This window comes from Petromyzon marinus, chromosome 24, assembly GCF_048934315.1.
Source record: "Petromyzon marinus isolate PM22_M1 ecotype Great Lakes invasive population chromosome 24, UKy_Petmar_22M1.pri1.0, whole genome shotgun sequence".
NCBI classification, from domain to species: domain Eukaryota; kingdom Metazoa; phylum Chordata; class Hyperoartia; order Petromyzontiformes; family Petromyzontidae; genus Petromyzon; species Petromyzon marinus.
In genome coordinates this window covers 11,254,194-11,270,687 of record NC_133690.1, presented here as the reverse complement: position 1 = coordinate 11,270,687, position 16,494 = coordinate 11,254,194, and the positions used below count along the sequence as shown (strand labels likewise).

Here is a 16,494-nt window from a genome sequence, read left to right as displayed (position 1 = left end):
GAGAGAATACACCGCACCCTACTATCACAGCCTGAGACCATCGCCACAGCACAACCACGTGTGTGCTTTTAACACAAACCTTTAAAAAAACACATGTTACTGAATAAACCACGAATCCGTTACAGTGCGTCGTGAGACTCGTTCACTCCGACTACATCACTCTTATTTTAATTTTAATTATTTTTGGTACTGACAAAAAAAGGTCCTTCGATATAAAAGCTCATTGTTTTTCTACTGTTCGCCTTTTGGCGTTGTTCTCTGGTCTCATACCGATGAGACGAGGCTGTCAAGAAAGCTGTTTCTGGTGTAGGCCAATCAGTTTCAAAGACAATGCGTAGACTATCAGAGTTTGTTTGCATGTTCACCACAAGTACTGTGTGTGGTTAATGCAGACTTAATTCCTTGCAAAAGCTATCTAGTTAGTGTTTGAACATCTTAACACCTGGTGTATTGTCAGAAAGGGTAAAACCTATTAATATTTTTCATACTTTGATACTAGCAAATAGGTCCCATGATACATCATTCGGATGGTATATTCACGACGCAACTGGGCCAGTTATTAGGAAGGGGGAGACATGAAGTGGGAGTGGGCCTGCGACCCCCATAACGTGTGTTGCTTATGTAATGACGACTAGACACTCTTCTCTTGAGATGGCACTTTATTGAAGACACGTTCACTTGACATCGGCGGAGATCCCCACTGCAACAGCTCCGAGTCTCCCGCGCATCTCCCCCTTATATACCGACACGAGGCCACGCCCCCCTTCTCGATCTTTCTCGCTGACTCTGGACGCTCGCTCCACCGGCAGACTCCACCGTCCTCTACCGTCACCTGACCACGATCCCTTCTCGAACATTCCCGTAGCCACCAGTCCCTTCGCACTCACAACTGACTCCCCTGTCATTACCTCCCGTGGCCACCAGTCCCTTCGCACTCACAACTGACTCCCCTGTCATTACCTCCCGTGGCCACCAGTCCCTTCACACTCACAGCTGACTCCCTGTCATTACCTCCCATGGCCACCAGTCCCTTCGCATTCAGAACTGACTCCCCTGTCATTACCTCCCGTGGCCACCAGTCCCTTCGCATTCAGAACTGACTCCCCTGACATCACCTCCCGTGGCCACCAGTCCCTTCGCATTCAGAACTGACTCCACTGTCATTACCTCCCGTGGCCACCAGTCCCTTCGCACTCACAACTGACTCCCCTGTCATTACCTCCCGTGGCCACCAGTCCCTTCGCACTCACAACTGACTCCCCTGTCATTACCTCTCGTGGCCACCAGTCCCTTCGCACTCACAACTGACTTCCCCTTTCATTACCTCCCATGGCCACCAGTCCCTTCACACTCACAGCTGACTCCCCTGTCATTACCTCCTGTAGCCACCAGTCCCTTCGCACTCACAGCTGACTCCCCTGGCATTACCTCCCGTGGCCACCAGTCCCTTCGCACTCACAACTGACTCCCCTTTCATTACCTCCCGTGGCCACCAGTCCCTTCACACTCACAACTGACTCCCCTGTCATTACCTCTCGTGGCCACTAGTCCACTCACACCGCATGCAGGCTCTTTTGTCATTACACTTAAATAGAGGGGGGTGGGGGGGAATAACCAAATGCCCCTAAAAATAATGAACGTACACGCGGCTGGTGTGTGTTCGTATTTATTCTCCCGGACTCTCCAACTCGCCACCGATCTGTGCAGGGTCAACACAACCCCCCCCCCCCCAACTGTTTTCTTATAAACAGCGTCAATGATGAGTGGATGTTTTTACATCCTCCGAATCTGTATTAATACCGGAGGAATCCGATGAGCTATAAAGCTCTTTTTCACAGATGTCCAGTAGGGTGCAGATCAGAACGTTACAACAACAAATCATACAAAAACACGATAGGAGTGCAAATTATAGGCAAAGTAAACAAATTACTTAAAACAATACATATACAAATAAAACTAAACCACGTTTTTATCTTAATAGGTAAGGCTCACTGAGCCATTCGCTTCTTTTTCAGAGAGCGACCTGGCCGCAAATGATATCTCAACGAAGGTGGCCGATCGCGTGGACATCCACAGCAGCTGTTTGCGAGCTAGCACGAATGCACGCTCACGCACAATGGGTATCTTCGTTTTTCTTTGTCAGGCTCGAGAAACTAAAGGCGACGTTCTCATGATGGCACCCGCACAGAGCCGCAGTCCACGATACAGCCGCCGACGCACGCGCCCGAAGCCACACTCATTTGTTGACATCTTCACGCCCGACAACGAGACGTGCGTGCAACTGCTTGCCAGGAGGGAAGTTTTACAAAACTTTAGGCGATGGATCCGCTGCCTGTCACGAGCCCGAGTCTCCATAAACACCGTGGAGAGTCTCCATCATCGGGTGACGAGAACGGCGCCCGTCGTGGAAATGTGGAGTGTCCATCAAACTGGCTTCAGGTTCACCGATTGTGTGAGCAGGGAGATGCTTTAAGTTAAATATGACTAAACACAACACATTTATATTTTATTTGTATGTATCTCTTTATGCAAGTCAGTTGATCGCCAAGTCTCATGTGGTAGGGTAAAGCGTGGGTACTCCACATCTTTCAAGAAGTCTGTCTAGACTCTAGAGTATACCTCCTATCCTCTAGATAGGCTGGTGGAGGCTCTTCTGCTTGTAGGGATGTGTGTTGAACGCCTATCACATCAATGATCACACCGTACGTAGCCAACCGTGCTCATCGAAGATGCAGGGAAATGAGGAAGTAATGCCGGGGCTGAACCTTTCGCACAAGTGTCACCCTTTAACTTAACTCTTTATCCAACGTGTAAACATTAAAATGCAACGTGCTGCGCTACAATACGCTGTTTTCTCTCCGTCTTTGCGGTCTTAAGACGGTTATTGAATACCGTTTCTGGTGGGGATTGGTGGGGGCACCTGAGCTGTGTGAAAGATTGATATTCGTAGCGGGATGTTAACTACCTCGCCTGGTATGCAGGAGGTCGTGGGTTCGATCCCGAACCTGTCACCCGCTGTATTTTAAGTTTGCATGTTCTATACCCATGGTTGCGTGGATTTTTTTCTCCGGGTCCTCCGGTTCCCCCACCTCACCCCCCTCCTCCACATCCAGAAACTTGCGTTTCGAGTATTCGGCTGTCTATAAATGTCCACACGACGACAAGTCACTTTGTCGAGCTATCATTTGGGATGGCCAGGTCGCTTCTAGAAAAAAAAAACAGCGATACAGCTCAGTGAGCCTTACGTGGTAAAATAATAAAAATGTGCTTGATAGTTTAAGGGGCCGTCCATAAATGACGTCAAGCACCTTTGGGGGGGGGGGGTCAGACATTTGTGACGGTGGGGGGGTTTGAAAAATGTGACGTCACATCAAAATGCGCAACTTTAAATAAATATAGACAACACGTTCTACTTAATTAAATTTACTTTTTTTTAAATATATAAATGTTTTCTCCTACAACATCAGAGTGCAGCGCCACATTAAAGCGATTTGAAGCATGTTTTATTTTCAAAATGGAAATATGGTTTTGGGGGGAGGGGGGGGCAGAGCTTTGTGACGTCATATTTGAGGGGGGGGGGTCTGACTTTTTGTGACGCCGTGTGACGAGGGGGGAGGAGGAGGGGGGGCAAAAATCGTCCAAAATCGCGTGACGTCATTATGGACGGCCCCCTAATATTCGGTCATCACTAGTGGTCGCGGGCCAGCCATGCGGCAACCTTTGCCATTGAAAGGCTTTGCGCGTTGCGTGCTCGAGGTTTTTGTTTTTGTGTTCTTCACAGGAACATTTTTTTTACCGGTCTCGACGGCGGGCGACAAAAGGAAAGCAGACAATGGAGTCACGTGTCATCACCCACCATTGACAAAAAAAAGCTCAGAGGAGTTTTTTTTTTGAGGTTGGGGGAGCGTGGGGGTGGGGAAGTGATGAATGAACGTAAAAGTGGCCGCACTCGCTGGTCGTGAACTCTTATCACACACGACTTTCAGGGTTCACGGGTGACCCATTGAACGAAGTGGCCTTATTTAGCTTGAAATAGTGAATCGTGCGACCGCCTAATAATGCATCGTCCAATTCATTTTATTTGTGAATAGGAGCCAGGGAACTACTGAGTTATGGTCCTACGTAAGTTTTCGCGGTTGTGCTTTATAGCCCCGATTCAATTTCCTGAAGAAACTCCCAAAACGTTGAGCGAAACGTCGGACATGGTGCCGAACAGCACGCGGCGCAACCCAAGAAAACATATCTGAGGGCTATCCCATTAAGTTTCAGTATCTTTTTTCCCATCATGAGACCAAGTCGTCTGTACAAGCAGCAACTATTTATTTTTTGTAGCTAGTGTGCCCAGCTGAAATAAAACTTAAACTGAACTATTTTTTATTTAACCAGGTAAGGCCCCGCTGAGCTATGTAGCTCTTTTTCAGAAGCGACCTTGCCACAAATGATAGCTCAACAAAAGTGGCTTATCATCGTCTGCTAATTTAAAGCAGCCAAATACTCTATAAACGCGTGTTTCTAAATATGGTGGGAAAAACCGGAGGACCCGGAGAAAAAAAATCCATGCTACCACGGGGGAGAGAGACACGCAAACTCAAAATCTACAGCAGGTGTCAGGGTCGGGTTCGGGATTTAAGCCACGACTTCCTGTATACCAGGCGAGGGAGTTAACATCTCGCCACTGCGGTGCCAAAGAAACGGAGGCACTCACCCCCAGCTGGGTGACCCTGAGCCAGTGTCGTGGATTTGCACCACTCCAAGGTGGCGGTCTGCCTTTCCACGGCACCACTGATGCGTGCGCATAAAGCGCCTTTGTCACACCGCTGCTGGATTTAGGGCATCACTATTTGACGAGACCTCACCGTGCTGATCAGCGCGGGTTGGTGAAGGCGTGGTGGAACAGTGGTACGAGACAGTACAACGGGTGGGGTTTTGCTGCACTGCTGCCCACCGCTAGTCCTGCAGACTGTAACTACCTGTTCGTACGTAGTGTGTTTGTGTACGTTTAACTTGTGTTGCACCGCACGTGTAGTCAACCCTGCTAATCGGATGTGTGGGGGAAGGAGAGCAAACTAAACACTATGTTGGTTAAATTTTGATTTGAAGCTTTCGTGACTGCAGGGATTCATATTCTTGGTTCTTTCGGTAAAGTCACGTAGAAAGGAAACAATAAAATAATAAAAATATAAAACAATAAAATTCTCACGACGTTTCGACTGCAACACAAGCAATCATTATCAGGTGTGAAAACCACAGCAGTCGAAACGTCATGAGAATTGTATTTTTATGTTTTTATTATTTTATTGTTTCCCTTCTACGTGACTTTACCGAAATAATCAAGAATACTATGTTGGTTAACCATGCAGGGGGTATCCAGGCTTGGACACCGCAGATTCGGAGATCTGGCGATATCTGGGTGATTGTTTTCCAGAAGCCAATGCAATCATAGTTGAATAAGGGACATGTTCGATGACACACACCATAGTTTACACTTGTGAGTTCAGTCACAGGGTCATTTAAATTCTCCTTCTCCAGGGTAGTCCAGATGTCCTGTGACCCCCCAATTTAATGACCCCTTACGTTTTTTCCCTTTGCTTATTTAAATTTCTGTTTTCACACCCATCGGTATACAAAAAAACAATATTAATTCATAATAAAGGTTTTTGGGTTAGATCGCGTTATTTATAAATGTGTCGTAACCCTCCACTACCCGACAATATTAAGTTTTAGATAATTAAATGGGGGGTCACAAGCCACATGAACCACCCTGTCCTGCAGAATATGAATGTTGATCCTGTTCCGCAGGGCTAAAGGTATGCACCTGCATATTCTGGTTCAGAAAGTAAGCCCGATTGCCAATCTATGCAACCAGCCACATGCTCTACATGTTCTTGTACATTTCCATGTGTTGTGAAGAATCACTGACGTATTGCATATGAGCACAGGATCACGCTGTGGTGTAATGGTTCGCACACGACACTCGCTCGTTTGATCTCCCAGCGCAGCAGTTGAAACAAAGGCGACACCACGGTTGGTCAATTGGCAGGTCGCGATAGGTGGGTGTAAAGTGTGGATACTCACACCTCTTGCAAAATGTCTGGTCGGCATGGAAGAATAGGATAAATATTCTCTAGAGAGGCTCTCTGCAGCTGCTTCTCATGGCGGGGCTTCCACCAGCAGTGGCGTGAGCAATAGATTGCAGGGCTGCACCTTTTCCTGTTAACGTGTTATGCATGTTGAACCTTTTTCGCACCGTACCTAGCCAACCGTGCCAATCGGAGGTTATATACGAACACAGGTTTGTGGGATTGGGGTGTGGGGAGACCATATTAAGCACCTGTTATAAGGCATGTATCTATAAAACATCAATACAAATTCTACAGTAACTTGATTCCTTTACTTTTGGAAGTTGCAAATGAACAAAAACAATATTTTGTTTACTTAAATTAGTCACGTAATTTAGTTTTTTGATCAGTGTTTTGCATGCTATGTCAATATTCAACTAAAAAGCATCACGTTAAAATGGTGTCACTGTATTTTTTTCTAAAATATCTCTCTCTGTGTAATTATCCACATTAATTTTAGCACGTACAGCTGTTATTTTTAACAAAAATTATAAAAATAATAATATAACATCAATCAAATTGGGTGACAGAGAATGCACAGAGACATGTTTTGTAACGCTTTGCCTTTGCTAATCAGACAAATGAGAATCGTTCGATATGTTTCAGTCTTGTCCTGAAAACTCACCTCTCTAAACTGGCCCTTTAAACCCCCGCTAGTGCTTTCCACTCACCCTGCTGGTTTAAGTATTTAGTCAAGTTAGTTATAGTTAGTTTAGTTGCGTCTGTTGATATCCTGAGTTTCCATACACGGTGGTGGCGCGTTGGGATCTACGGATAAAATGCGCCGCTTAATAAATACAAATCAGATTTTATTTTTTTTACCATTAAAGCACACACAAGAGAACTAACCTCGAAGCAACTCTAAATAAACAAAAAAAACCCCGATCCTTAATAGTCAAACATGTGACCTGAGTAGGGCGTCCTTGACTTGTGCCACCGACGTTCGTGTTCATTTTGTTGTGATGTATGCAACTACCACGACTACTACTACTACTGTGTGTGTCTATTAGATCGTATCTTACCTGCACGATCAGGTAAGATGGGGGGGGGGGGGGAGTAGCCTTCAGAATGCGATGGGGGGATGGGGTGGAATTTTTTTCCTATCACCCAATAATACGCTTGCAAGCGGGGCCAGTGGCCTTATATATATATATTTTATCAAGCCTACTTGTTTCTTTCTTCCTTCAGTAATGTTTCGTGGGATTACGGGCGGCTTAAATAAAGCATGGCCCTGCAGGGAGTGTCATTAAAGATGCAAGCCCCACAATCACAGAGTTCAAATGGACAAATGTCCAACTTGGCAGTTTCAATTCACTTCCCCAATAGGTCAATTATTAGATAGCCCTTCTAGGCGATTCGCCTTCAAGCACACAATTGTCCCTTCAAAATCTGCCAAACCTTCAAAGGGCCCACTTTTTTTTACCTATTGATGCATTTTTCATCCACCTCCTTTGGTGCCTTTGCGGGTTTTGATTGCTGTGTTTGTCAATGCGTGTTCGTTCCACGTCCTTCCACGTATTATGCATGCACTTACCGTGTCTCGTCCCTTAATCAGTTGGATCTTCCTATGCTTTTTGTTATTCGCCGGTTCTGGCCGGATGCCTGGAACACAATCAGTTCGTACGCTTATCTTTCGCGAGACAGGACTACACGCCACTGTCAAAACACACGTGCGCATTAAGCTTCGCAACACGTTTGGAATTGGCATATGCTGAAGCATGTTAAGAAATACTGTGTAAGTATGCATTTGTTGTCATTATATGTCTGGTACATTGTTGTTGCAGTGTACTCAATTTGGAGACATTGCACAACACATACCGAAGGCGACGCAAAATAACACGCTGATGTTTACACGTGTGTATGATGTTACTATGTGTGTGTGTGTGAATGCCTCCTTTCGTAGATAAATGTTAAATACCAAACAGTGGCTGCTGTACTCAGATGTGTTTTCTGGTCGTACCGCGTGTTGCATTGCACGATCACAGTTCCTGAAGAAGGTGCCAGCACGAGGAGCGAAACGTCGAACATGATGCTGAACAACGCGTAGTGCTACAACCAGAAAACGCATAAACACAGGGCCACTCAGCACAACCGTGAAAGCCTTACTTAGTGCAGAACTCTCGTACAAAGCGGTGCTCAAATGATAGAGTAACAGCCGGTAATTATGTTTAAAGGTATTTAAAAAAAGAAGCCGAGTAATGGATTGGTAAAATAACTTCTGTACAGCGATCACATTTTTATTCTGACAAAGGCCCTTTGCGGCACGTGTTTCATCTGTTTACAAGGACATTTTTTTGGAAAAATCAACACTTGCCAGAGTGGCTTATTTTTCAGTGTTTAACGTTGAACAGGGCAACTGTGTAGGCGTCAGTGGGCACGATCACAGCCCTGATGTAACACGGCAGAACGGGACGGGACAAAGGAGAGAGAAAAAAAGCGTGCTTTCTCTGTTCAACCCTAACCCCTGACCCTAACCCCTGACATGCATTGCCTCCTAACTGAGGGCATCTACTTTCAAACGCCAATGCGTATAAAGCATTATTTTCACGTGTTTATGATTGTGAATTAGTGACGCTATTTTTCTCAAACGTAATGGCCTGGTGTAGTCGGAGGGCATATAGAACGAGGTTATTTCGTCTACCTACGAACTGACAAATAGTACATGGACGTCAGCGTTTAAAAGTACAGCTTTGCAGTCTCCTCTTTATCCCCCCGCTATTGTGTAAGCTTCAGCAGCGATGTGGGCTGCAGACATGTGACTGGAGGAAATTGGTTGTACAAATGCTACCGGCTTTGTTAAAATGGAACATTTCTAGAACTACCCAGCAACCGCTTTGACCAGGGTACATTTTTTGCACCGTAAAACATCCGTTGAACAGGAGAGACTTCAAACCCGCAATGCTGTTTGCACAGGTGTTGTTTCACAAGTTAAACTCTAGCACTTGCCCTGGTGAAAAAAAAACATTTACTGCATTTCCGTATGTGTAGTATTACACTATGTAAAAAAATACAAATTCCTGCTTGAAGTTCTGGACCGAAATTAGACTACACCACAGGATAGGATATTCCAAACACACGAACTGCATTTGTATCAACTGAACAGACTGTATTAATAATCATAAATCATATAATTTCCTTACATGTGGTAAAAATATATGCTGTAGAGGTAAAATAAACAGACTTCAACCCATCTCTAATAGCAGTAGTTACTGCTCCTTTATCACAGATGAGAGTGCGTTGACAAACTGCAGCGCTGTTCAGGGTATGGTTAACTTCGCCCATCATCCCTCTGAGCTTAATAAAAGAGAGTATCACTGAAATGAGAGTCCATAGTATTCTCTCAATGGACGCACTGGCCCATGCCACTTGGAATGTGGAATGTAGTCACCTGTGCATGGCTCGTTTGAGTGTGGAAAGTAACGTATTTGCCTTTTTGATCGATTGGTATAATATTCTAAACTTCTGTCATTAAAATAGCAATTTTTTTCCCTTTGTCAATCTATGGTGCATAAAGGGTTCCCCAAGCCATGTCGATATTGGCGTCGTTAGATAATACATCACCACGCTGGTCGCTACAGATTGGTGATGGGTGGCCCAGAACTGGTTTAGTTGTCGCGCAAGCCGTGGCTGAGAATCAAACCCATGTGGCCGGAATCGTAGCATGTTGCGTGAACCACCTCCGCCCACCTCTCCACCCACACGAATAAACCATTCAGAATCAGAATATATATTTATAGCGGAGGAATCCGATGAGCTATACAGCTCTTTTTCACAGATGTCCAGTAGTTTCACAGATGTTCAGTAGACACATTCAGCTTACACATTCAGCTTACCAGCATTGATTGCACTGTGCGTTATACACAATGGTGTGTTCCACGTGCACGATAGGCTGCGCACGAATGTAACTGCAGTGCGTGTATTTTGCAGTGCGTACACGAAAATAAAATGCGTACAATTTCACATTTTTGTACGTGGGCTTGAAAATGCCATCCTTTTGTAAGTAAAAAAAAATCCATCTGGCAGCTTTTTCTCGCAGGCTTTTCATTTTATTGCAATCTCTTTTCAAGCCCCCCCCCCCCCCCCCCTCATCGCTGCCACTTTAATTTCCTCTGCTTTGCTCAAAAACACAGACATCTTTCCAGCAGCAGAGACTTGACATGCAGGAAGCTCGGGGCCAGGGGGGGGGGGGGAGGAATACAAAATAAAATAAGCGTTGCTTCGGGTCAAGCGAGCCCACACCGAGCGAGGGTGGCGCGGCAGGGACAATCATTTGCAAGTCTCGTTGTTGAATAGCCGCGTTGTGACCTTCCGCAATCTGTGTGCTGGTGTATTGTCATATTGCAGAACCCCACCAGCGGATCAGCAACATTTTTCATGGGGGGGGGGGGGGGTAGGGGGGGGGGTGACGGCGGTTCTCTTTGAAAGGACAACAAAAGCAAAAACAAAAATGTGGGCACGCGGAGCTCAGGAGGGAGGAGTTCTCGCTCGTTCGCATACGACTCGTGAGAGACGTGACCTTTGCGAATGACAGAAAGAAAACAAGCATTGTCACTTTGCAGTCACCTGTCCAAGCGGAGCTTCCGAGCTTCCTTCTCTGGCTCCAGCAGGTAGGAAGCTCCGGTGGGGGGCGGGGGGGGGGGTGTCACAATCGCCTGTCGCCATCTCGCAGTCGGTCGGCACGAGCGTCGTCTGTTGGTGCCACGCGATCGAAGCAGGCAACGGGGCCTCTCGAGGCACGCGAGCGCCGTGACAGGCCACGACGACTCCAGCAGCAGCAGCAGGAGACTGCCGCGTGCTGGAAGTGTTGCCCCCTGTTACACCGGGCTGACAGCGACACGTGTTTGTAGAGGGGAGTTGCACAACACCTCTCCCAAAGGTCAGTGTTTTTGTGTGGGGGAGCTGGCTGTGGGGAGCGGTAGTGTAGTGGTTAGCGCACAGCGCTCCATGACGTCCTCCGATTTTTGACGATTTTTGACCTCCCCCCCCCCCTCTCGTCACACGGCGTCACAAAAAGTCAGACCCCCCCCTAATATATGACGTCACGTCACAAAGCTCTGCCCCCCCCCCCCCCAAATAAAACATGCTTCAAATCGTTTTAAACTATTGTCACTGTAGTGCGTATTTAATGTGGCGCTGCACTCTGATGTTGAACGTGTTGTCTATATTTATTTAAAGTTGCGCATTTTTACGTGACGTCACTTTTCACAACCCCACCCCAACTCACACATCGTCACAAATGTCTAACCCCCCCCTAGGTGCGTGACGTCATTTATGGACGGCCCCAAACCCGGCGATCCGAGTTCGATTCCCGCTCACGGCCAGCATCGGTGACGAATATCTGAACTGGGCTTCCCCAAATGAGTACCTGGTGCGTTGTGTAAAACATCGCCACCAGGGAGACAAAGGCGGCCGGGCGTGGTGCTGGCCACCCACCCCCTCGTGTGCCGTGCCGGCCTTCATAGGTGCTACTCGCTAACAGCACTTGCCCCAACAGACAGTTCAGGCTATACGGGGGGTTCTTTATCTTCCTGGGGAGATGGTTGAAGTGCCATCTGCTGAGGATGTACAGAAGGCGATCCAGAGTCTTAGACCAGGACAAGCACCGGGCAGAGATGATCTCCCAAGCGAAGTGCTGAGGGAGGGTGGCGTTAGTGTGCAGACTGTCTTACATGACATCATAATAACAGTCTGGACCAATGGAAAAAGGTTCCGCACGATTGCCCTGGTGGTCCCCCTCTTTAAGAGGGGGGACTGCACAGTTTGTAACAACTACGGGGGCACCTCCCTCCTCAGGGTGCCTGGAAAGGTCCTGGCAAGGATTATTCAACATCCCCTTGCCAGGCACGATGAGCAGTGGCTTACAGAGCCCCACTGCGGTTTCAGGCCAGGGCGGCCTTGCACAGATGCCAGATTCTCTGTCCGTCTGCTACAGCAGAGGTGTAAGGAATTCAAATAGGACCTACATCTCTGCCTTTCTTGGCCTGTTCAAGGCAATATTATACCATCAGTAGGCCTGGGCTCTGGGTTGTTCTCCGTGATTTCGGAGGGCAGAGGAGCGACGCAGCAAGTTGGCACAGTCGGGGGCACGGGTGGTGCATCTGCCAGTCATCTCAGTCAGTCGCCCCATGGCACCTGCTGGGTCTGTCCCGTGACTTCCTGCTAGCGGGCGTTCGACACTTCACGTGGCCTTAACGTGCACCTAGCCTGGCACAGGCGCCGCGGTAACGTCGCTGCTATTTCGTGGCGAATGACGGTTGTTGTTGTTTGGGGAGCGGTAGCGCAGTGGCTAGCGCTACGCTGCGCTATGAACCCGGCGACCCGAGTTCGATTCCCGCTCACGGCCAACACCAGTGGCGATTTTCTGAACTGGGCGTCTCCTAGGTCGACTCAGCCTCAAACGAGTACCTGTTGTGGCGTTTAAACATGACCACTGGAGAGACAAAGGCGGTCGGGGGTGGTGCTAGACACCCACCCCCTCGTGTGCAGTGCCGGCCTTCATAGGTACTTTTTTTTTACAGCACTTGCCCAAAAAGTATATTAAGGCTATACGGGGCATCTTTGTCTTTGTGTTCACTGGTAGGGCAGGAGTACATTTACACAAACAAAATCATGTTATATATTTTTCAACGTATGCATGTATGTTGAACTTCTTTCGCACCGTGCGTAGCCAAGCAACTTGATTTTATTATTTCTGCAGGCAAATGACTCTTCCCTGAGCTCCCCGAGACACTGATCAAAGTCACTGTCGGGCTCCTCCGAGAGCGTCGCTGCTGCCACGCTCAGACACCACAGCTCCACGGTGACTGATCCCGGTCGTGGGGTAAACAATTCTCCCTTTGTGTCGTTCTCTTTTAATTCTTCTTTTATAGACATATCGCGCTTCAACGACCGTTCCTCCAAGTACCGAAATGAAACTAGATTGTTTGGCACACCGGTCTTACGCCCGTTTAATTCGCTCAAGGAACAAACAGGACTCTGTGTTATTGGCCAGGACAAAGCGAGGGAGTTAAGTGCAGTAATGAGAAGCAGACAGTCATATTGGCAGATATTGCAGCTGCAGTGTGTCGAATTCAAAACAGGTGAAGGCGCGTTCGTTTTTTTTCCTCTTTTGACACAATTCATGCAGCAGCAACAACAACGCAGAATCTCGGTCCGTTTTCAAGCCTTCGTATTAACAAAGCCTTTGCATCGAGAATGCCTTCCCAGAATTCTAAATACCGTACTCTCAGGATTATAAGATGCACTTTTGTTCCCGCCCCCTGTATTTGAAAGCAACAATTGCGCGTGCATCTTGCAATCTGGTAGGTGTGCGATTGCGTGTGCGAGGCTAGATTTGTGCAGCTCAGTTTGACACCGGGCACAAGTTTGGAGGGTGCGTCTTACTTTCAGAGCGTTGTATAATCTGGAGAACACGGTCATGGCCACTGGAAGTAATTCTGAAGGGAATAGGGCACCGAGTATCGAAACGCCAGAACCCAATGCAGCATAAAGGTGGCATCAATGCATTAAATGCCATCGCGTTCTCAACTTAGCCACTTGCTCGGCACCAAAGGTCACAGCAATGATTGGCTGAATGCAGGGCATGCAGTCACTGTTTAGTCTGGCGCAGTGACAAAAAATGCCTGGATCTATGCTTGAATACACATGTCACAGGCATATTTGTTCAGTCTACAGCAGATACAGTCGGGTCTCTTGTCCTGGCAACTTTCCACTTGCGATAGAGTCTTTGTTTTGTCACTTTCTGATACTTTGCATCTATCCCATCGCATGTCTGCTGAGCTGAAGAGCTGTCAGCCGTGGCCGCATTCCATGGTGCGAAATGCACACGGCAAAACGTTTTGCAAAATATAGCATACCTGTGTGTGTTGGCATGTACACACGAGAATTAACAAGTCATCGTTATTGTCTGTAACGTTCAACAATTAGTGACGTTTTGTTTCCATGTTACTGGGGATCCTTGCAATCCAGAGGTCTCCGGTTTTGGTTCGATTCCATCTTCTGGCACGGCAGTTCAAATAATGGGGCAAGGTTCTCATAAATCCCCCCCCCCCCCCCCCCCAGGGCCTCTGTCCACCCAGCAGTATAAATGGGTACAACAGTTAGCCCAGGGGTAGGCAAACCCGCGACTGCGGAGCCGCATGCGGCTCTTTAAGGATTGCCTCGTGACAGTTGTTTATTAAGGACCATCGTCTCGTATGCACATGCATTAGCGGCTCTTGAAATATTTAAATTTTGCTTACCAAATTAGGCAAAAATGGCTCTTCTTGTTATTTTGGTTGCCGATCCCTGAGTTAGCCGACCAGGTAGGTGGCATGTGGTGGAGTAAAGTGTGGGGGTACTCCCCCCACCTTTGTCAAATTGTCAGCGTGGACTTGTCAGCCAAATACCGTCTAGACGCGAGAGGGGCTCCCAAAGCTCCCTCTAACGGAGACCCCGTTCTGCCTGCAGTAGAGTGGGTGCCACGGTGGCGAGATGTGAACTACCTCGCCTGGTATACAGGAGGTCGCAGGTACGATTCCGACCGTGACACCTGCTTTATATTTGCAGTTTTTATGGCTCTTTCTCCGTGGTCGCGTGGCTTTTTCTTCCGGTTCTCCGGTTTCAACCCACACATTTATAGAAACATGCGTTTAGAGTATTTGACTGCTACACAAAAAATGTCCACATGATAAACCTCTTCGTTGAACTTGACATTTGTGGCTAGGTCGCGTCTGAAAAAGAGATATAAAGCTCAGTGGGCCTTACATTGTAAAATAAAAATAGTTTATATTTTCATAGATGTGAACAAGAAATTGCAAACTGATATGCCCTTCTTCTTTGGTTCTTTCGGTAAAGTCACGTAGAATGAGAATAAAATAATAAATTGATAAAATTATTATTTTATTCTCATTCTACGTGACTTTACCGAAAGAACCAAAGAAGATGAATCATTGCAGTCACGAAAGCTTTAAATTGATATGCCCTTGCGTGCCATCAAAGCTGCAGCAAAGGAACTTTCCAGAAGGAATGAAAGCTGCAATGATCGGCGAAAGCCTTTATGGTTTATTGGGGTCATTCTCAAAACAGAGTACAAAAGTGTAAATAACAAAATAAATACGGTTCTTCTACTGATGGCTTTGTATTTCAGTGTTTTTTTGCTTCTTCAGAAGAGTGCGATGTCAGAACCACTCAGTGCAACACTGGCTTGAGTTATGTACGACTGCAGTGCATATTGTTAATTTGAGAAATATTGAATCTCAGCGGGATCTCACACGTTTAAATAAAGGACATTGATTGATCGAGTGAGCAATTTCAGTTACTCAATACCTATGTTTTAACTTTTTAAAAAATATATTTTGCTGACACACATTCAGTTAATTCACTACAAATGGCCACGTTGGTGGGCAGTTTCCAAAGCCCTAGTTTATTGTTTTGACCAAAAAAACGTGTTACGCTTAGGTTGTGTGCTGATTATCCGCTGTTAATGCTGATGGCTTGTAGACGTGAGCCAAATAGTCAGGACAGCTTCAGCGGGCAAAGCACTGTTTCAATTTCCCCGGTAGCTTCTTGAAAATGTGAGCTGTTTGAAATGCTACAGAGCTAGCGGTATTTATATAATGATTTATGAGGACCCATATGCACTGAGACTTAGCATGGAAACCTGATCCACTTTGTCTCAGTCTGACCCGTAGCTAAGCTCGGTTTTTCTGTGCGTCTGCAGGGCCCAGATACGTAGTAGACTGTCTCTGCAGCGTGCATAACTTGGGCAGGAGTTTTATTATTTTGTGTATAACTCTGCCTCCGTAATGGGGGCAAATGCAGTCCGCTAAATGAGCTAAATCAAGCTTTTGGTCTTCATTTACTTTAATTGTATAAGCGGAGACAGGAAGGTCACTCTTGTTGAACATCCAAACTCGGCCTGTAAAAATAAAGCATTGACTGAAACCTGGCTAACTCGCGAACCCACAAAGAAGGGGCCTCTCTTTAGCCCAAACATCTGCAGCCAAACAATATTTGTTTATTCAAGCCATTTGGGGGGGGGGGGGGTTGGTGTTATTTTGCAGGACCGTGTTTTTCTCAAACGGGTAAAGGAAATGGCAGGCTCCACTATTATTTTTCCTTTCCCTGAACGATAGTTATGAAAATCCTGTCCGATCAATTGCAGTGTGTGTGTGTGTGGAGTGAAAAAGCGTTGGCTTTTAATTTTGAACACTTCCCGTGAGAGCAATGGAAGCCAGAAATGTATAGCCTTAACTCTCAGCAGAGCTTGCCAAATGTGTTTAATGCAATTATTTCATGACAGCGCTGCAGTATCTTCTATTTACAAACAATATATTTACGGTAGGTAATCTTACATGAAGGAAAGCTAAACCATCGTGTGGTGTTGGAGTCGCAA

At 46.7% G+C, this 16,494-nt stretch overlaps 1 long non-coding RNA gene across 2 annotated transcripts; it reads right to left on the bottom strand.

Moving 5' to 3' along the window:
- Nucleotides 1–1,212: 1,212 nt before the first annotated feature.
- On the bottom strand, nucleotides 1,213–11,089 carry LOC116945457 (uncharacterized). Of its 2 annotated transcripts, XR_004403331.2 has the most exons (4): nucleotides 10,683–11,089; nucleotides 8,080–8,168; nucleotides 7,654–7,721; nucleotides 1,213–6,887 (listed from the first exon to the last, which is right to left on the bottom strand). It is a non-coding gene; the product is annotated as an uncharacterized LOC116945457 (long non-coding RNA). The 2 variants fall into 2 exon arrangements; XR_012945204.1 differs by having other exon boundaries at nucleotides 1,213–7,721.
- Nucleotides 11,090–16,494: the final 5,405 nt, after the last annotated feature.